The sequence below is a fragment of the Neodiprion pinetum genome, chromosome 5 (assembly GCF_021155775.2).
Source record: "Neodiprion pinetum isolate iyNeoPine1 chromosome 5, iyNeoPine1.2, whole genome shotgun sequence".
In the NCBI taxonomy this organism is placed as follows: domain Eukaryota; kingdom Metazoa; phylum Arthropoda; class Insecta; order Hymenoptera; family Diprionidae; genus Neodiprion; species Neodiprion pinetum.
In genome coordinates, this window is record NC_060236.1 from 13973947 (window position 1) to 13996643 (window position 22697).

Below are 22697 nucleotides of genomic sequence, written 5' to 3' on the forward strand. Positions count from 1 at the left end.
GCATGATTTACACTGTAATATTAACTGTTGTTCTTTTTCTCTTTTTATTTTTGGATATCTGGTGAACCCTCTTTGTTAACGGAATATTGATTGTTGTACAATGGAGCTGCAAAAACTTTGTCAACTAATCAATGATGTCGGCGAGGGTTTTTGTGAGTATTGCGTCGGGTACGTTTTCTGTTAATTGCTACTCTTTGTCCTCCTAAGCTTCGTGTTTAAGATGAATAATTTCTTTATTCCTTGTTACTCATTTCTTTTATTTATTTCATGTTCATCGGCACTAATTACTGACTTCTGGAGCACTGCACCGTAACGAATCTACTCTGGAAATACCTTCTACTGGGTCTCAACCATTCATTTATTTTTAATTTTATGTAAATAAAGAATCTGTTCACAATAAACATTGTTTTGACTTACCTACCTCTGTTTGTCCAGACTCCCACTTGTTAATGACATTTCACGTTGAATTTCAGATTTCTTCTTTCAATAAATAACACCCAATTTCTGCATCATTTGATATTTGCTTTTCCGTTAAATTCTTTATCGCGTCGGTTGAATATCTTCCGAAATCAACCACGGTATTGCTGAACGATACTATTCTTCTTAGACAATTCACGCTACGTAAGAATAAACAGCAGCATAACCTCAATCCACGGCTTTACGCGCGAGAGAATTACAGCTTTTGTTTCATTTTGTGTACGTTGGCGGCTTGCTCAGCAGAAGAAAACATCACCGCGGCGCGATTTCACCGACCAATGAGATTAAATTATTTGGCGCATGCGCGTTATATGTATAGTTTCAAGAGATTGTCCCGGTATACATATATATATATATATATATATATATATACACACACACACACACACACACACATATATATATATATATATATATATTTAAATAAATTTATATTATACATTAATATAATAGAATATAAATAGAGGTAATCAAGTTAAATGATTTAATAAAATAAAAAATGATTTATTTGAACGAACCATTTTTCTCAAATTGAAGAATAAATAATTGATGAAAATTAAAAATATGAAATGAAACGAATAATAATTTATCTATTGGCTTGTTTTCTTTAAATTTCATGATTATTTCTAATTCATTGTATAAATGTTCCAAATTACAATATATAAAGTGTATTGAATAGCATTTTTCTAATGAATGATATTTTCATTTTAATTAATATGTGAGCAGATGATTAAAAAATATCTAGGATTTCCCTCATAATTATACATAATTTCAAAAAATTGACATAATGAAAGAGAATTTTTTTTTTTTGAATTCCTCTTTTTTCAAAAGTAAATTAAAAATTATCTTACATATATATATGTATACACACACACATATATATATATATATATATATATATTGATATATATTTATATTAAACATTATTATAATAGAATATAAATGAAGGTAATCAAGTTGAATAATTCTATGAAATGAAAAATTATTTATTCAAATAAATTATTTTTCTTAAATTTAAGAATAATCAATTTTCAAGAATTAAAAATATGAAATTAAATAAATGATGATCCATCTATCTGTGTTTTTTCTTTAAATTTCATAATTCGTACTAATTCATTGTATAAATGTTCCAAATTACAATTCATAAAGTAAATAAATGGCATGTTTTTAATGAATAATATTTTTATTTTAATTAATATGTGAGCTGATAATTAAAAAATATATAGGATTTTTCTACCGATCATGTATAATTTTAAAAAATTTGAATAAAGTGATGAAAAATTTTTTCTTTTCAATTCCTCTTTTTTTACAAGTAAATTCAAAAATTGAATATATATATATATATACACACATATATATATATGTATATATATTTATATATATTTATATTATACAATTATATGATAGGATATAAATGGAGGTAATTAAGTTGAGTGATTCAATAAAATGAAGAATGATTTATTTAAACAAATTTTTTTTTCTCAGATTGAAGGATAAGTAATTTATGAAAATTAAAAATATGAAAACAAATAAATAATAATTTATTCATCTTTTTTTTTTTTTCAAATTTCATAATTAGTTTTAATTCATTGCATAAATGTTCGAAATTTTAATTCATAAAGTAAATGATATGGCATTTTTCTAATGAGTAATATTTTTATTTTATTTAACATGTGAGCAGATAATCAAAAAATATGTAAGATTTTCCCAATGATTATATACAATTTCAAAAATTTAAATCATGTGAAAAAAATTTTTTTTTAATATTTCTCTTTTTTTAAAAGTAAATTAAAAATTATAATATGTATATATATATATACACACACAATCATATATATATATATATATATATATTTATATATATTGATATTATACAATAATATGATAGGATATAAATGGAGGTAATTAAGTTGAATAATTCAATGAAATAAAAAATTATTTATTCAAATAAATTATTTTTCTCAAATTGGAGAATAAATCATTTTTAAAAATTAAAAATATGAAATAAAATAAATAATAATCCATCTATCTGTTTTTTTTTCTAATTTTCATAATCAATTCCAATTCATTGTATAAATGTTCCAAATTACAATTCATAAAGTAAAGAAATAGCATTTTTCTAATGAATAATGTTTTTATTTTAATTAATATGTGAGCAGATAATTGAAAAATATGTAGGATTTTCCTAATAATTATATACAATTTCAAAAATTAAAATCACGTAAAAAAATTTTTTTTCTCAAAATTTCTCTTTTTCTAAAAGTAAATTAAAAATTATAATATATATGTATATAAACACACGATTATATATATATATATATTCATATATATTCATATTATACAATGATATAATAGAATATAAATGGAGGTAATCTCTCTATCTAATAAAAAAGTTTCAAACAAATGAACGTAGAAAAAGATTATAATAACAATAGTATACGCATGAAGTTGGCGGTGGGGTGAGATCCCGAAAACAAAACAAAAAGCATCTAGCAAACCCTTTGACAGCTGTCATCGGCTGTTCATGACAGTCTTTGACAAATATCTTCATAGGTATCTGTTTCTGACGCGCAAAAAATGAACATGCAAACGAAAATTATCACGATGATTCCCGACAGGAATTGTCTTTTTCGCGCGTTGGCGTATTGTGTATACGGCATTCAAGATCGACACGCAGAGGTGAGACTGAGTATCGTTTCAAATATAGTGGATAATTGGTCTACATTTGCGGGTTTCATTACAGGTAATGAGTCAAACGGTGCTGTGATTAGGTGACCTGGTGATTACAAATCACATGTGAATAAAAATGCAATATATGCAGCTGCGGATATTTTTAAGATATGTTTAATCGTGTATCGCGAAGAACAAATTCATCCACACCGGATTGGATCACAAAATGGAACACAATTCTCGCTACTCTTCACCGGCGACGGAGACAGTGGACACTTTGATGTCTTGCAGAACCAAAATAAAATTCAGATAGTGAGTAATAAGTATGAAAAGTAACAATCAAATAATAGTCAATCTAAATATATCACCAAGCAGTCAAAAGGACAGCCAGGATTTACGATGACAATGGAGAAAGGAGGAGTTTCAAGCAGCAGACAAGGCGATGAAGATGGTGGATGGTCGGAAGTATCACAAAAGAAAGAGGAAAATAAAATTGTAAGTGCGAAGAACCAAATAAGCCATAGAATAATATCCACCAAATATTCGTATAACCAGGAAAGAGGACGACCAGGATCGATGTTGACCACAAGAGAAAGAGGTGTTTTGCGGAATGAACATCAACGCAAATATAGAGAAAAAAATAATATAAAGAAGGTGATTTTGGAGAATAACCGGCAGAGCGGCAGTAAAAATAATTCAACGAAGGGTGTCGAAGAATTAGAAGAATCGATTGCGATGATTGATTCGGAAAATAAATCGAGAGGACGACCAACCAATGTGATGTACATAGAAGAGCGAAAAATTAGACGACGGAAACAGCAGCAAAAATATAGGGAAGCGAACAAAAAATATCATACTGGCTTTTCAACCAACGAACAGAAAGGAGGAGTTTCAACCAGCAGACAAGGCGATGAAGGTGGTGGATGGTCGGAAGTATCACAAAGGAAAAAGGAAAATAAAATTTTAAGTGCGAATAACCAAATAAGCCAGAGAATAATAATAAACAAATATTCCTATAACCAGGCAAGAGGACGACCATGATAGATGTTGACCACAAGAAAAAGAGGTGTTTTACGGAGTGAACAGCAACATAAATATAGAGAAAAAAAAAATATAAAGAAGGTGATTTTGGAGAATAACGGGCAGGCGGTAGCAAAAATAATTCAGCAAGTCAAGGAGATGGACAGATATCAATAGAGACGGAACACCAATTTTCAACCAACGAATGGAAGCTTAGATTGATGAAAAAAAGAAAAGTAAGCACAGAAGGAATTGAAGTGGACAGCAAGTGCAGGACCTGTCATTAAATCAACATGAAGGAATTCGCCTGTCTACTAGACAATGCGTAAGGAAATAGTGAGGCGCGCAGCGCCGAGTGCCCGAGGCGCGTAGCGCCGAGATGGGGTTGGCCCGCGAAGCGCGCAGGGGCGAAGCCCCTAGTTGAGTTAAATAATTGATTAAAATAAAAAATTATTCATTCAAATAAATTATTTTTCTTAAATTGAAGAATAATTGATTTTTAAAAATTGAAAATATGAAATTAAATAAATAATAATATATCTTTCTGTATGTTTTCTTCAAATTTCATAATTAGTTCTAATTCATTGAGTAAATGTTCCAAATTATAATTCATAAAGTAAAGAAATGGCATTTTTCCAATGAATAATATTTTATTTTAATTAATATGTAAGCAGATAATTGAAAAATATGTAGGATTTTTCTAATAATTATATACAATTTCAAAAATTCAAATCATGTGAAAAAATTTTTTTTTTTCAAAATTTCTTTTTTTTTAAAAGTAAATTAAAAATTATAATATATATATATATACATACACAATCATGTATATATATGTATATTTATATATATTCATATTATACAATGATATAATAGAATATCAATGGAGGTAAGCAAGTTAAATAATTGATTAGAATAAAAAATTATTCATTTGAAAAAGATAATTTTTTTAATCTGAAGAATAATTGATTTTGAAAAATTGAAAATATGAAATTAAATGAATAATAATACATCTATCTGTATGTTCTTTTGAAATTCCATAATAAGTTCTAATTCATTGTATAAATGTTCCAAATAACAATTGTTGAAGTAGATTGAATAGCATTTTTCTAATGAATAATATTTTTATTCTAATTAATGTGTGAGCAGATAATTGAAAAATATATAGGATTTTTCTACCGATCATATATAATTTTAAAAAATTTAAATAATGTAAAAGAAATTTTTTTCCTCTCAATTCCTCTTTTTTTAACAGTACATTATAAAATTTAATATATATCTGTAAATACACACACACATATATATATTCAAATATGTATATTTATATATATTTATATTAATCAATAATCTGATAAAATATAAATGGAAGTAATTTAGTTGAATGATTCAATGAAATAAATAATGATTCATTTGCACAAATTTTTTTTCTCAAATTAAAGGATAAATAATTTATGAAAATTCAAAATATGAAAATAACAAAATAACAATTTATCTATCTGTATGTTTTCTCTCAATTTCATAATTAGTTCTAATTCGTTGTACAAATGTTCCAAATTTCAATTCATCAAGTAAATTGAATGGCTTTTTTCTAATGAATGATATTTTCATTTTAATTATTATGTGGGCAGATAATTGAAAAATATATAAGATTTTCCTGATAATTATATATAATTTCAAAAAATTCAAATCAAGTAAAAAAATTTTTTTTTCTAGATTTCTCTTCTTTCAAAAGTCAATTAAAAATTATAATATATATATTGTGACGTGGTATTTCGTACCCCGTCACTTTGTTTAATTATCGCATTTCCCTAGGTGCAGATATCGCTAGAAATAACGAAAGCACGTCTGAGGCCAATACTCCAAAAATGAACGACTAATTATCTTTAAGTTGAATTCTCTTTACTAAGCTAATTGTATGCTATTTTCTAATTCTGTAATGCTCTACGAGAACCATCCGCGAGACCTTCGCGTCAAGATACCAGGACACTGCCTGACAGGGGTCACGTACCAGCTCAACATCGACCACCACCGACTACAGACGAACGAATACCGCTGAAACCACTCCCGATGGATGCCTATCTAGTTGTCGAACAGGGTCGTGCGTGATGCACAAACAGCAGCTCCAACTATTTGAGACTTATCGGCCAGGAGCCGAACCACGAACGAATGCTTCTACCGCTCGGATGCATCGTCAGGCGGCGTACAGGGCTGTGCGTCAAAAACACAACAAAGCCTCCCGTCGACGATACTTATCAGCCTGGAGCTGAACCGACCCTAACATCTACTAAGTCGTTGACTATCCAATAGAAGACGGTTTTCTCTTCACGAACCGTCTTATCGAAGGACTGCGGCGTGGAATAGGCTAATGATATGCTGACCACGTGGATCTGGTGGATCTAGTGTGGGGATCCGGGTTGAGGGCCATCACCACCAGATCGTTCCGGCATGAGGGCTTCGATGAGCGAGGGCCGGGATGCAGCGCCGACGAAATAGCTACAACGGGGAGTACCAGTAAAGCAAGGAGTGAGTTACAGTCGATCGCAAGTCCAAAGGACCGGTGACGTAATATTGCCGCACACCTCAATATCGCAACACATGAGCAGTACGACCCCCCCCCCTCTCGCCAACGATACCGCATAGCTGAAGGAAAACATCTCTAACCACCTTCCGACGTCCCGATACCTCGATACCTGTCGTCGAGGGAAAAGAAAAACAAGCGGCGAGGGATTATCGCCGCCTACCCGTGGACCAGGCCTACGCGACCTGCTGGTCCAATTAAAATACCGCAAATTTGAGGAAGAATCACGTGACAGCAGCTCGACGAAAATCAGGATCATCGCTCATCTCGTCACTCTACGTTCAGTTCTCGTATCATACCGACGTGCTATCGTAGTCTTCTGTGCCTTATCGCTACCTTATCGCATTCTCTCGCACCTGTTATATCTTCTTTTACGTAAGTGAGGTTCCTTTTCAATTTTGTGAAGCCACGAGATTACTTGCAATATATCGTACCTTTACCTTTATCTCTTTCTCTCTTTACTTTGCAGTTGGTCTGCTTGAGCCAATTGGGCTCGTATCTTTTCTCTTTATCTTGCAGTTGGTCTGCTTGAGCCACCTGGGCTCGTACCTTATTCTCTCTTACCTTTTATCTTGTCCCTTTCGCTGTCTTATTGCAAGTAACTTCGCGACTAGTTGACTATTACTTACGCATTGTAGTGACTATTGCTCATTTTATTATCTTTCTCTTCTGGAATATTTGACTGTCTAATATCGCTGTCTAGCAGCGCGTTCCGTTAAAGAATCAATTTTTATCTTAGCTATTGAGCATTGCTATTTTGTTATATTTTCTCTGATTAGTTATATCTGTCTCTTTACCTATTACCGTTGATTATCGTATCTTAGTGAGTGCACCGCGGGAGCGATCTTACATCGCTGCGCGGTCCCGCTCGTCGTTCATTTGACATTGGAGTATTGTGCCGTATCGCATAACATCTTTTTCACTATTTTCTTCGCTAATATCGCTGATCGTAGTTGTCCGTAGTCTATTTGGTTTGCCGTACGTTGCATACTAATTATCTTGAATATTGTTTGTCTTATCTTGAATTGCCTTTTATCGTACCGAATATTATCTCTCTTTCTCTCGCGCTTACCGCAAACTAGAGGCTACGTATTATCTGTTATTCTCTATATTTTATGCTAATTTTCTACTTGACCTGTCGCTTGAATTTACCTTGTAATTTATAATTCCCTGTCCGCCTATTTCTGATCATTCTGGTAATGTGATAACTATCACAATTGTTGTATTTCGCATGTGTTTATAATTGCTTCTCATATTTTATGATTTATTTGCTTACCGCTTAATTTAAGTACAGTATATCTTTTTCTGTTCTGCCTATCTATCATAAAACCGTGTTAATCATTACCGTTAGTATCGCGAGCTTGCGCATATTTCCCGCTTATTCGGAAAACGTTCCGTTATTTGTTAACTCTCTCGCTTAACCTTTCTCTGGCTGTAAATATTGTTAATTATCGCATTTATCGTAATTGTATCTCAATCTATTCAGCTGCTTGCTTGTCATTAAACTTATCGCTTCTTGCTTAATATATTTCACATTATTCCTGCTTCATCTGTTTCTTATTTTATCTATTGGATTCGACTCCGCCCCTCTACCATTATCTTGTCTCTCTGAGCGATCTGTGCAAAACCGTCGTAGAACCTGACCTTACCTTTATCTATTACCTTTACCTTTACCTTTGTCTTTTTCTCTAATTATCTATTTTTGACGCATGTGCGTCTGGCGCCCAACAATCGTATCTTTCTCCCTTAGTATCTCTCTCTCTATCTAATTATTCAGGTTAGTGACTGCGCCGTAGGGTAACCAATTATCGTTCTATCGTTTTACCCTCAACTGTATGAAAAATATTGGTTACAATATATATATATACACACACACACATATATATATATATATATATATATATATATATATATATATATATATATATATATATTTATAAATATTTATATTATACAATAATATGATAGGATATAAATAGAGGTAATTAAGTTGAATAGTTGATTGAAATAAAAAATTATTCATTTGTATATATTAATTTTCTTAAATTGAAAGTATGAAATTAAATGAATAATAATATATCTATCCGTATGTTTTCTTTAAATTTCATAATAAGTTCTAATCCATTGTATAAATGTTCCAAATGACAATTGTTAAAATAGATCAGATGGCATCTTTCTAATGAATATCATTTTTATCTTAATTCATATGTAAGCAGATAATTAAAAAATATGTAGGATTCTTCTAATAATTATATATAATTTTGGAAAATTCAAATGATGTAAAAAAAAATTTTTTTTCTCAAATTTCTCTTTTTTTGAAAGTAAATCAAAAATTATAATATATATATATATATATACACACACTCATATAGATATGTATATTTATATATGTTTATATTATACATTAATATAATAGAATATAAATAGAGGTAATTAAGTTGAATGATTTGATGAAATAAAAAATGATTCATTTAAACAAATCATTTTTCTCAAATTGAAGAATAAATAATTTATAAAAATTAAAAATATGAAATTAAACATATGATAATTTATCTATTGGTATGTTTTCTTATAATTTTATAATTATTACTAATTCATTGTATAAATGTTTCAAAGTACAATTCATAAAGTAAAGAAATGGCATTTTTCTAATGAATAATATTTTCATTTTAATTATTACGTGAGCAGAAAATCGAAAAATATGTAGGATTTTTTTAATAATTATATACAATTTCAAAAATTTAAATCACGTGAAAAAATTTTTTTTTCAAAATTTCTCTTTTTTTAAAAGTAAATTAAAAATTATAACATATATATATATATACAAACACAATCACATACATATATGTATATTTATATATGTTCATATTATACAATGATATAATAGAATATAAATGGAGGTAATGAAGCTGAATAATTGATTCAAATAAAAAATCATTTTTTCGAATGAATTATTTTTCTTAAATTGGAGACTAATTGATTTTCAAAAATTAAAAATATGAAATTAAATAAATAATAATCCATCTATCTGTGTGTTTTTTTTTAAATTTCATTATTAGTTCTAATTCATTGTATAAATGTTCCAAAGTACAATTCATAAACTAAATAAATAGCATTTTTCTAATGAATAAGACTTTTATTTTAATTATTATGTGAGCAGATAATTAAAAAATATGTAGGATTTTTCTAATAATTATATATAATTTTAAAAAATTCAAATGATGTAAAAAAATTTTTTTTTCAAAAATTTCATCTTTTTTCAATAGTAAATTGATTATTATAATATACATACATATATATACACACACACACATGTATATATATATATATATTTATAGAAATTTATAATATAAATTATCATAATGGAATATGAATGGAGGTAATTAGGTTCAATAATTTATTAGAATGAAAAATGATCCATTTAAATAAATTATTTTTCTTGAATTAAAGAATCGTTAATTTTTAAAAATTAAAAATATGAAATTGAATGAATAATCATCTATCTATCTGTATGTTTTCAGTAAATTTCATAATTATTTCTAATTTATTGTATAAATGTTCCAAATTACAATTTATAAAGTGAATTAAATAGCATTCTTCTAAAGTATAAAATTTTTATTCTATTTGATGTGTGAGCAGATAATCAAAAAATATATAGGATTTTTCTAAAAATTATAAATAATGTGAAAAAAAATTTTTTTTTCAAATTATCTTTTTTTAAAAGTAAATTAAAAATTACCATATATATATATATATGCATACACACACACATATATATATGTATATATTTATATATATTTATATTACACATGATTATGATAGAATATAAATGGAGGTAATTAGGTTAAATGATTTAATAAAATAAAAAATGATTTATTTGAATAAATTATTTTTCTCAAAGTAAAGGATAATTAATTTTCAAAAATTGATAATATGAAATTAAATAAATAATAATTTATCTATCTGTATGTTTTCTCTCAATTTCATAATTAGTTCTGATTCATTGTATAAATGTTCCAAATTTTAATTCATAAAGTAAATTAAATTGCATTCTTCTAATGAATAATATTCTTATTTTATTTAATATGTGAGCAGATGATTAAAAAATATGTAGGATTTTCCTCATAATTATATACAATTTTAAAAATTGCAATCATGTGTTACGCCCCGACATACCGCCTTGGCGTACCTTTTTTTTCAAAAATTCCATTTCATTTCATTTCTTTGATTACTTCAATGCGCATATATCATTTCATCAAAATCTCATATTCTAATAAGAGCAAGTTCCACCCCTCCTGGCAAAAGTCACGTAGAGACCAACAATGATCCCTAGTATAAGGTTCAACTTTCGTTTATTTAGCTGGTACCAAGAACTGAGATGAGAGACTGCTGAATTAGCATCAGTAGCGCTCAGCCTGAAAATATCCCTCTTTTTAAGTTAAAACTATAATCAATAACTAGGATAAACCACTACCATTAGAAACACCAAATTAAAATAGATTACTTATTGGAATGTATGAATGAATGTGTGAACATTGCATGTAAATATCTTTTGTTCATATCATCAATATGTCACCAACGAGATTGAGAATCGTCGGAACACCGTCGAAGAGCGAGAAGTAACGCTGACCATGTGGATTTGGGCACCAGGAGGTCGCCCCCGCACCTCATTGGCTAATTACCGTTGTAACTAATTACAACTGCAGCTCCTTGGACCCTCGGGCCCCAGAAGCCGCGTCTTTCGTCTGTCAAGTCGCGAAGTGCGTGGACGTAAACCCGGATTAGCCCTCTCGAGCAAGAGTAGCGTTTGGAAAATCTTAGTTGTGACCGACCTAAAGTCTCGCGCTAATTCGTCAAATTCGAGCATTCAGTTATTCTGTTAATTGCAAGAGACCCACTATCTTCTACGTTTCCATCTTTTCTGTTCTTTACTAAATCTCATCATTTCGCGAATAGACATTTTTATGCCGTTTCATTTTCTATAATTGAATCGAGTTCGGCCCTGATTCAACCGAATCAGGTAATCTTAAGTAATAATAATAATAATTTCACTATCGTTTTTAATAAATAAATCGTTGCAATCAATTTTAACATACATCAAAATCAGAAAATTGACACTTTCAACTATAACTTCCGATAACAAGATATCATTCCAAATCTAAAAAAAAAAAACTAAGTGACCGACGTTCAACATCTTTCGATTGATCAACTCTTCCAAACTTGAGGTGAGGCCCCTGGTCCAGAAATCTACCGACGCAGACCGACACGATCCGACGGCTCTCAGTCTCGTCGACCGATTCACCTAAAGCTAAGTCAATCCGAGTGTTAATCTTCGAAATTGAACGAATTCTTGTTTCACCTTTATAATCAAAATCTACTTCAGTAATTTTCATTCAAAACCAAGTCTAGAATTGGTGGCTAGCTTCACTACCCCCAATTAAATCGTACTTATTGTTACCAAGAATTAACGAATAGGACTTAACAATAGTATATATAATTGATTTAAGACAATCTAAAAAGAGAGATACAATACAATAATCACGACCAGCTAGTTAACCATTGTTCAGAGTAGATGTTCCTGGTACCAAATAATAATATCCATTGGAATAGAACAATACACGATTTTATTTATAAACTTGAACACTTTATAAATTGTTATTTTCGGCTCATAACGGGACAATCTCTTGAAACTTTACATATAACGCGCATGCGTCAAATAATTTAATCTCATTGGTCGGTGAAATCGCGCCGCGGTGATGTTTTCATCTGCTGAGCAAGACGCCAACGTACACAAAATGAAACAAAAGCTGTAATTCTCTCGCGCGTAAAGCCGTGGATTGAGGTTATGCTGCTGTTTATATTAACAAGTGGGAGTCTGGACAAACAGAAGTAGGTAAGTAAAAACAATGTTTATTGTGAACAGATTCTTTATTTACATAAAATTAAAAATGAATGAATGGTTGAGACCCAGTAGATATTTCCAGAGTAGATTCGTTACGGTGCAGTGCTCCAGAAGTCAGTAATTAGTGCCGATGAACATGAAATAAATAAAAGAGATGAGTAACAAGGAATAAAGAAATTATTCATCTTAAACACGAAGCTTAGGAGGACAAAGAGTAGCATTTAACAGAAAACGTACCCGACGCAATACTCACAAAAACCCTCGCCGTCATCATTGATTAGTTGACAAAGTTTTTGCAGCTCCATTGTACAACAATCAATGTTCCGTTAACAAAGAGGGTTCACCAGATATCCAAAAATAAAAAGAGAAAAAGAACAACAGTTAATATTACAGTGTAAATCATGCTATTAATGAAAAATTAGGAAACAAAACAATAACTTACAAGACAATCGTCCGATAACACTGGGAGACCAATCTCCACTCTTCTGATCACCCCTCGTCTGGCCATTGGTTGCCTTTCAAAAAGTGCTGCCTTTTTTTTTGCCTTCAAAAATACCGAAAGATCCTGTTTGATAATAATAGCTTCTAATATTTTCAGGTACGAAATAATTCATTGTCAAAGCGAGACTAAATTTGTCAGGCATGGAAGCATGTGAGTAAATTTCCAATTACGTGATCTTTGACAATGACAATATTTTAACATGGATTCAATGATAAAATTCGTTTTTTTTTCAGCAGGCTCGAAGTTTAAACTTTAATTAACACGAGGACAATTATGCCTTACCTGATGGTCAAAACGTTTAGGTGGCAAGGATCCTGGTCTCTCGAGCGGTGCAATCATTAGAACCATCGAACCTGGTTATTTCGTCAGACATCAGGTGCCAGAGTGAATTTTATCGGGCCATCGCCACCTTCTTAACATCAGTTGAGGCAAAATTGAAGAGCGGGATGTACTACAGATCATAATGGCTGAATATTCCATCATTTTACTTTGATCGAGCCAATAGCGATAAGTTTGTTACTTAACCATTGCTGCCAATTCATTCTACCGAGGAATCATTCTGTGCACCATTGTAATTTAAGCATTATTATTGACCAGCATTGTTTTTCAAACTTTATACCATTTGATTAGATATCTTATTTTGAAGCTTACTTTTACTGTCTTTGGCATTGAATTCAGATGAATAGTTTTTCAAGTCCTCAATTAGATTGTAGGGTTGAATTTTGCTAGGCAAACTGAATCAATCTAAATCTAGAACTGTTAAATAAGTTCAGTTGAAAATGTCTTTAAATTTAATCTTAGTTGACGGTGTCATCTGGCTAGCTAGTTGCACGATAACTTGAAACCAAATTCAATTTTACACTTTTTATAGGGTCCTACGCTGAGACTGAAAGCTTGTGAATCTCCATGTACCGCAATCATTTCTGCATTTCATGTTAGCATTATCTGGAGCGAAAAAATCCCATTTTGAGATTCAAAATGGAACCTGAAACACAGAGTTATTCAATAGCTCGAAATGAAAACCAAGAATTTCATAATGGTTTCTGCAACAAAGGGACTCTTTCCAAATATCCTTGTTAGAAGGTGATGTTCGGAGGACTATGAACAAGATATTGTATCGGATAACATTATTTGGAAAAAAATCTTCGTAAACTTCGTTAAAAACTAGATATTCATTTATTTTGATGGAACAAGGGACACAATCTTTACATTACTTTAAAATTGACATTACTCTAGAACATGATTGTCCTTGAAGCTAATTGTGACATTGAGGCGCATTTTGAGAAACTTGATTTTCAACTTGTGTCACAGGATGTGATTTACGTTCCTGAGTTCTACGCTTTCGATTATATTTTCTTTGTTTCGAACTGCTGTGACGGGTTTTGAGTCCGCACGAATAATGTGGGGGGGGGAAGAGACAATTAGAGACGGGGCGGATGTGAAAGGTAAAACTTGGTGTGTATATTCTTGAAAAAGGGGGTCGACTTAAACTAGGAGGTACAGAAGGGTTGTAGACTTGAGCGGGGGCTGATCACGCCTCAGCCCTTAGCGTTACTTAATACTAACTTACAGGTACGCGCACGGGGGGGGGGGGGGGGGGGGGAGGTGACGGGGAATACCAGGTCGGAAGGGTTGGTGTTGCGAGGGGAGGGTGGTGTAGTGTGACGGGGAGCGTGAAGTAGAAAGGGTTGGTATTGCGAGGGGAGGGTGGTGTAGTGTGATGGGGAGCGTGAGGTAGAAAGGGTTGGTATTGTGAGGGGAGGAGCAGATCGGCAGTAGAATGCAGGCTAACCTGGCGTCGTCGGCGTGGGTGTAGACTGTTGTGCGTGTGACGGTGTGTGTGTGTGTCGGGGTTTCTTTCTCTCTCTCTCTCTCTCTCTCTCTCTCTCTCTCTTTCTCTCCCTCTTCGTTTCTCCTGGACTGTGCTTCGGCGACGTAATACTGCCTCGCAGGTCGGGGTCGTAATAATGCTGCTGGCGCTCGGCTCTGCCGAGCGTCGGGGGGCTTCGGTTATGTTCGGGCCTTTCCCGACGGGACAGGACTCACCCGTTCGGCTCTTCCCCGCGGGTTTGGGGTTTGTTATGACTTGCACTCTAGGTGCAACGTCACACTGCACTGACATGAAATACAGAAATCATTTCAATAAATCTAATATTACTTGAATTTTCAATTTGAGTATTAGGTTCCCTTCATTTATTTAATCGAACATCATTGAAAATTTGCGAAATAAATTCTGATAATCATTCGGAAATTTTGAATAGTAGTAGCAATAATTTGTTAATCGGAAAAAATACATTGACTATCGACTATTCGTAAATTTTGTTGAACTATTTTCAAGAAAAAAAAGATTCACAGTTCCGTTACAGATAGTGAGATATTTAAATTTCTTGAACGCTCGGTTTATTGTCTCATTTTCGAAAGTGATAAAATTCAATATTAACGCCTGAAATCACAAAAGAGTGAGAAAGTTGCTTAGTTGCTCGAAAGATGATCTTTGTACGTCTGACAAATTGAATGGGCAGATAACAGTGAATATCAGAGTTGTAATTATTTTAGCCGTATCACCTGTTGATAGATAAAAATTCCATTGTTATTTCTAATGTACGAAATAATAAAAATGATTAAATAAAGTGTTCGCACCTACCTGCTGCCTTTCTTCCAAGCACCCAACATTTAAACAGATTTCTCATTTTAGTCGAATAAAGCCAATTTTCAAAGAGCATTAGCATCAACTTTCCGAGTCACTACCTCGACTGTTTAAGATTCTCACCTCAAAAATTCGTATGAACTACAACGCCGCCAGAAACAGAGTTTGACAGCTCAAACTCGGAGTGGTCAACCTGCCCGAGCAGCCGATAAAACTCGCGCATGCGCAATATATGTATAGTTTCAAGAGATTGTCCCGGTATATCATTATCACCATTGATTGTTACCAGACATTCCAATAACCAAATCGAAACAGAATATACTTCAACTTTTACCAGTTAAATCATATTGAACATTTATTTTGAACGACCTTCTTCCCATTTTTATTATTGTAAAATTGCCTCAACAATTTAAACAAACCTCACAGACCTGTACAGGTCTATAGCAACACGATCCTACAAATTACCGGCTTATCGAAAGGTAGGTCTTTTCTTAGTTTTAATAATTATTCATTGTCGTTACGTGGGAGCTTGATTATTCAATTAATCATTAACTACCACCGCTCAGTACACCCTCACCCCCACGTAATACATGTAAAAAAATTTTTTTTTCCAAAATTTCTCTTTTTTTAAAAGTAAATTGAAAATTATAATATATATATATATATATACACACTCAATCATATATATATATATTTATATATATTTATATTATACAATAATATAATAGAATATAAATGGAGGTAATTTAGTTGAACAATTTAATGAAATAAAAAGTTATTTATTCAATTAAATTATTTTTCTTAAATTGGAGAATAAATCATTTTTGAAAATTAAAAATATGAAATTAAATAAATAGTAATCCATCTATCTGTGTGTTTTTTTTCAAATTTCATAATTAGTTCTGATTCATTGCATGAATGTTCCAAATTACAGTTCATAAAGTAAAGAAATGGCATTTTTTTAATGGATAATGTTTTTATTTTAATTAATATGTGAGCAAATAATCAAAAAATATGTAGGATTTTCCTAATAATTATATACAAATTCAAAAATTCAAATCACGTAAAAAAATTTTTTTTCTCAAAATTTCTCTTTTTTTAAAAGTATATTCAAAATTATAATATATATATATATATACACACACGATTATATACATATATATATTTATATATATTCATATTATACAATGATATGATAGAATATAAATAGAGGTAATTAAAATAAATAATTGATTAGAATAAAAAATTATTTATTGAAATAAATTATTTTTCTCAAGTTGAGGAATAATTGATTTTTGAAAATTGAAAATATGAAATTATATAAATAATAATATATCGATCTGTATGTTTTCTTCAAATTTCATAATGAGTTCTAATTCCTTGTATAAATGTTCCAAATTACAATTCATAAAGTGAAGAAATGCCATTTTTCTAATGAATAATATTTTTATTTCAATTGATATGTGAGCAGATAATTAAAAAATATGTAGGATTTTCCTAATAATTATATACAATTTCAAAAATTTAAATCACGTAAAAAAATTTTTTTTCTCAATATTTATCTTTTTTTAATAGTAAATTAAAAATTATACTATATATATATTTACACACACGATTATATATATATATATATATATATATTTATATATATTCATATTATACAATGATATAATAGAATATAAATAGAGGTAATTAGGTTAAATGATTTGATAAAATGAAAAATGAATTATTTGAACGAATCATTTTTCTCAAATTAAAGAATAAATAATTTATAAAAATTGAAATTATGAAATTAAATAAGTAATAATTTATCTATTGGTATGTGTTCTTTGAATTTCATAATTATTCCTAATTCATTGTATAAATGTTTCAAATTACAATTCATAATGTGAATTAAATAGCATTCTTCTAAGGAATAATATTTTTATTTTATTTGATGTGTGAGCAGATAATTGAAAAATATATAGGATTTTCCTAATAATTATATGTGATTTCAAAAAATCTAAATACTGTGAAAAAAAAATTTTTTTATTCAAATTTTTCCTTCTTTAAGAGTAAATTAAAAATTATCATATATATTGTGACGGGTTTTGAGTCCGCACTAATAATGGGGAGGGGAGGAGCAATTAGAGACAGGGCGGATAGAATAGGTAAAACTTTGTGTGTATATTTGTGAGGGGGGGTTGACTTGAAACTAATAAAGGTACAAATGGGTTGTAGACTTTAGTGGTGGCTGATCACGCCTCAGCCCTTAGCGTCACTTAATCCTAACTTACAGATACGCGCGCGGGGGGGGGGGGGGGAGCGTGTAGGGGGACGGGGAGTGTGGGGTGGGAAGGGTCGGTATTGCGGGGGGGGGGGGGGGGGGGGGGGGGGGGGGGGGGGGGGTGTGTAGTGTGACGGGGAGTGTGAGGTAGAAAGGGTTGGTAAATTTTTTTTTTTGAGAGTAAATTAAAAATTATCATATATATATATATATATGTATACACACACACACATATAATATATATATATACATATATATTTATAAATATATATATATTATACATGATTATAATAGAATATAAATGGAGGTATCTAGGTTAAATGATTTAATAAAATAAAAAATGATTCATTTGAATAAATTATTTTTCTCAAAGTAAAGGATAATTAATTTTCAAAAATTGATCATATGAAATTAAATAAATAATAATTTATCTATCTGTATGTTTCCTCTCAATTTCATAATTAGTTCTAATTCATTGTATAAATGTTCCAAATTTTAATTCATAAAGTAAATTAAATGGCATTTTTCCAAAGAATAACATTTTTATTTTAATTAATATGTGAGCAGATAATTGAAAAATATGTAGGATTTCCCTAATAATTATATACAATTTCAAAAATTTGAATCATGTGGAAAATTTTTTTTTTTCAAAATTCTCTTTTTTTAAAAGTAAAGTAAAAATTATAATATATATATATATACACAAACAATCATATACATATGTATATTTATATACATTCATAATATACAATGATATAATAGAATGTAAATCGAGGTGATTAAGTTAAATAATTGATTTTTAAAAATTATAAATATGAAATTAAATAAATAATAATATGACTATCTGTGTGTTTTCTTCAAATTTCATAATGAGTTCTAATTCATTGTATGAATGTTCCAAATTACAATTCATAAAGTAAAGAAATGGCATTTTTCCAATTAATAATGTTTTGATTTTAATTAATATGTAAGCAGATAATTAAAGAATATGTGGGATTTTCCTAATAATTATATACAATTTCAAAAATTTGAATCATGTAAAAAAATTGTTTTTTTCAAAATTTCTTTTTTTTTTAAAGTAAATTGAAAATTATAATATATATATATATACACACACAATAATATATATATATATTTCTGTATATTTATATTAGACAATAATATGATAGAACATAAATGGAGGTAATTAAGTTGAATAATTTAATGAAACAAAAAGTTATTTATTTGAATAAATTATTTTTCTTGAATTGAAGAATAAATCATTTTTGAAAATTGAAAATATGGAATTAAATAAATAATAATTCATCTATCTGTGTGTTTTTTTCCAAATTTCATAATCAGTTCCAATTCATTGTATAAATGTTCCAAATTACAATTCATAAAGTAAATGAATGGCATTTTTCTAATGAATAATATTTTCATTTTGATTAATATGTGAGCAGATGATTAAAAATAGGTAGGAGTTTTCTCATAATTAAATATGATTTTAGAAAATTCAAATGATGTAAAAAAAATTTTTTCTTAAAATTTCACCTTTCTTCAATTGTAAATTGATTATCATAATATATATATATATATATATATATATACACACACACACACATACATATATATATATATTTATATAAATTTATATCACAATTTAATATAATGGAATATAGATGGAGGTAATTAGGTTGAATAATTTATTAGAGTGGAAAATGATTTATTTGAATAAATTATTCTTCTTAAATTAAAGAATAGTTAATTTTTAAAAATTGAAGATATGAAATTAAATGAATAATACTCTATCTATCTGTATGTTCTCGGTAAATTTCATAATTATTTCCAATTCGTTGTATAAATGTTCCAAATTACAATTTATAAAGTAAATTGAATGGGATTTTTCTGAAGAATAATATTTTCGTTTCAATTATTATGTAAGCGGATAATTCAAAAATATATAGGATTTTTCTAATAATTATATATAATTTTGAAAAATTTGAATAATGTGGAAAAAATTTTTTTTTTTCAAATTTCTCTTTTTTTAAAAGTGAATCAAAAATTATAGTATATATATATATATATATACACACACACATATAGATATGTATATTTATATATATTCATATTATACATTAATATAATAAAATATAAATAGAGCTTATTAAGTTAAATGATTTAATAAAATAAAAAATGATTTATTTGAACGAATCATTTTCCTCAAATTAAAGAATAAATAATTCATGAAAATTAAAAATATGAAATTAAATAAATAATAATACATCTATTGGTATGTTTTCTTCAAATTTCATAATTATTCCTAATTCATTGTATAAATGTTCCAAATTACAATTTATAAAGTGAATTAAATGGCATGCTTCTGAAGAATAATATTTTTATTCTATCTAATGTGTGAGCAGATAATTAAAAAATATATAGGATTTTTCTGATAAGCATATATGATTTCAAAAAATTTAAATGATGTGAAGAAAATTTTTTTTTTCGAATTTTTTTTTTTAAAGTAAATTAAAAATTATCATATATGTATATATATATATATATATATATATATATATATATATATCTTAATATATATAAATCTCGTGTCACGATGTTTGTCCTCAATGGACTCCTAAACCACTTAACCGATTATAATAAAATACGCACACCATGTGCAGTTCGATCCAACTTGAGAGATAGGATAGTTTAAATCTCAAATTATAGTCGCAATTTTAATTTATTGCTAATTATTTGTCTGTTATTATTTGACAGTCACAATTATCTGTTAACTCCAAATGATTCTAACAGATGTCGATACCTTTCGACTGGGTTGAGTAAGTAATCAATAGATGGCGCTGCTATGGTAAATCTACGAACGTGTCATATAAGCTACATTTTAACGGCATAATTACCGCGTGTTGTTGACGCTATAAAATTAATTAAATTTATTTTGTAGTGAACGAAATACCGTACAATTCAATTATTTCCACTTTTTAAATTTTTGGTGTTAGCATAGCCGGCCACGTGTTACTTAGACTAAAGTGTAAATTGCATTCATATTATAATGAAGATAATACAGTGAAATTAATCCTGTTTTTTACTTATTTGTGCTTCATTGATCAAAACTTTATAATTTAATCTAATTTGAATATATGTATGTAAGTATTATCACATAATTATAAAAAACTTTAGCCACAGCAACGCGTGGCCGGGTCAGCTAGTATATATATATATATATATGTATATACATATATATACATATATATATATATATATATATATATATATATATATATATATATATATATGTGTAAGCTTGTGCGTAATCAAGCTTGGCTGCGTCGCTTATTGACACGCGTGTGAGAGTCAGTATGTAACAAGACTCCGAGCTGTTAGCATTAATGTTATTATATTGATGTACACAAGGGTTTGCTATCGGCAATTGTATAGATTCAGGTTAGCTATAAGATTATTAGTAAATGGTAATATCTCTGTATTTCACTAATTTGTACATATTTTTAATATTTCAGTTGTTAACTGCATCTTACATGTGTAGATTATCACCCTAATCTTCATTCCTTCCTAACAATATAATTATTGGCTTACAAATCTATACAATGGAGAGTAAAGCAAAGTTTTATTTTGTCTCGGAGGCTGGTGTAGATTCAAAAAGCACCGTAGTTAAAGTGAAAAGAATACAGCTGCTCGGCCAAGAGGAAATTTTTTCGTTTCCGGCAGATAAGCAGACTAGTGCTCAACATAAAGAGTTTTTTGAAAATCCAATAGTGAAGAATGTTGTTAAAAGTTTGAAGATCCGCAATAAATTTCGCAATGTGGTATTGACCTTATCTGAAGACCTTGAGAATATTTACTTGGATACAGAAGGAAACGTCGTGTTGTTTGATGAATACTTAGAAGAAATCACAACAGAGCAAGAGTCAGAGGTAAACGAACGGTCAACGATCACATTTGAAAGAAAAACTAGCGATTTGATAAAAGATATAGTGATTGAAAAGTTCGACACGGAAAATATAAATGCTAGTGTGTGGATTAATTTATTTGTGCAGGAATGTGACAGAGTAGGGATTGTAAAAAATAAATACGCTGAAGTATTACGATTGTTTTTAGAGAAATCCGCTTTAGATTGGTATAATGTATTTCTCAGGCAGAACTCTTTGTTAAATTGGGAGGCATGGAATAACGCCTTCATTGATACCTTCTCTGTACAATCCTGGACGGATATAGCGTATGCCTATAATTTTAAATTCTATAACGGCTCGTTATTAGAATATGCGTTAAAAAAAAGGAGATTGTTGTTGGAAGCGGATGATAGCTTATCTACAAACACACAAATTAATGTGATTGTAATCAGTTTACCAAAATTCATTCAAAATAAGTTAGATAGGAAATCTATCGCAAATATAGAAAATTTAATATCAAAATTAAAACAACTAGGTAAAATCAACGATCCGAAAAATGATAACATAAGCAAGAGAATGCAAAGTGAAAAAAAACCATGCACTATTTGTGAGAAGTTAGGTTTCAAAAATAGATTACATCCAGAAAATATATGCCGTAATAAAGATAGGCAAATTAAAAATTTTAAAAATGAAAATATAAAAGTTACAAATAATAATGAATTACAGGAAGTAGTAG

At 29.4% G+C, this 22697-nt stretch overlaps 1 long non-coding RNA gene across 1 annotated transcript; it reads left to right on the forward strand.

Moving 5' to 3' along the window:
- Window positions 1-3409: 3409 nt before the first annotated feature.
- On the forward strand, window positions 3410-3939 carry LOC138191018 (uncharacterized). Its single transcript, XR_011177241.1, has 2 exons — window positions 3410-3459; window positions 3523-3939. It is a non-coding gene; the product is annotated as an uncharacterized lncRNA (long non-coding RNA).
- Window positions 3940-22697: the final 18758 nt, after the last annotated feature.